Consider the following 1,493-nt stretch of genomic DNA (forward strand, 5'->3'; position numbering starts at 1 on the left):
CCACGGTGTTGACATGTCGGATATTGGGGCAGCCCTGGAGGTTTGTACCTATAATGATAGAACAAACTACACTGTGAGGCTCTGTTTATTTTTCAATAATGGACTTACAATATTGAATTTGCGATTCCTCACTGTTAAGTTCCAAAGAAAGAATCCTATACATTCTTACGTGGAGGAAGAAATCAAGCCAGTAATAAGAACCAGTTTAATTTGAAAGCAATGAAGAAAACAGGATATTCTAACCTCATTCGTTTGGCTTCCACATTTCTGGATGCTGTGAATGTTCTCTTGGCCTTCCTCTTTCTCCAATGGGTGAAACGTTTTCTTTCATGACTTGTGTCTCAAATCAGTTTTATTCCAACCACTATATTGAGTTATATTCCCCAAAATAACTGAACAGACCAGAAAACACACTCCACTGACATCAATATTTACTACTACACAAGAAAACTGCGCCGAGTGAGCTAATCGCTGACTGGTCAAGATGAGGTACGGGAGAAAACTCACAAGATCCCACGGATCATGAGACTTTTAAAACTAACTATGAATTTTAACACCGGTTTTCTCAAGGATCTTGTGCCAAATGTGAATAATTGTTTCGTGATTTATGTTCTTTGTATAAAGCTATATGAGAATACGTCGGCATCTCAATTTTCATTACTTTGGAGCATATAATTTATGACTCTAACCTACACAATTGTACTTCGGCTTACACCCCATTGGCGGACAACTTTCCTGGAGCTTGTATAGAGTCCGTCTTAACGTCCTGTAAGACCCGGCCCTCCAAATCTGGTGTACTCACAGTCCGCCGCAACCCTGGACATTCGTCGGTCTGAAAGGACCCACGACCACACAGACGCCCAAAAAGGGCTCGGAATGTTGTGTGACATGGTTGGTGTCTGTGCGGGTATTGTTGTGCTGCCTGTCGTTCGTTTCCGCCTGTTTGGCTTTACACAGACACCATCTCAGCTATTTCCGGCCATGAACACCGGACCATCCTGCTGCTTACAGTACGCTGCATCCGTCACACAGCGTGCAACACGCAAGCAACACACGGCACCTGGTCAGAGGAACTGTCATTCGTCATCGCCTTCTACCATGGCAATGATGCATTTCCACACACACGTTCATAGGACTTTCTTCCTCCATTTCCGCCGGCCGCTGTGGTCGCGCGGTTCTAGGCGCTCAGGCCAGAACCGTGTTGCTACTATAGTCGCAGGTTCGAATCCTGCCTCGGGAATGGATGTGTGTGATGTCCTTAGGTTAGTTAGGTTTAAGTAGTTCTAAGTTCTAGGGGACTAATGACCTCAGATGTTAAGTCCCATAGCGCTCAGAGCCATACACACATCACAAGATCCATTGCTGTGGTGGAAAGAAAATCATGTGTTGTTTCCTACACTGTTTGAAATAATGAAACGACGTCTTTGTATTATGGCCATCTATGTTCCATGTGAACACATATTTTCGAAGCAGGGGCCAACAACAACAGCCAG

The sequence above is a fragment of the Schistocerca serialis genome, chromosome 10 (genome assembly GCF_023864345.2).
Source record: "Schistocerca serialis cubense isolate TAMUIC-IGC-003099 chromosome 10, iqSchSeri2.2, whole genome shotgun sequence".
In the NCBI taxonomy this organism is placed as follows: Eukaryota; Metazoa; Arthropoda; class Insecta; order Orthoptera; family Acrididae; genus Schistocerca; species Schistocerca serialis.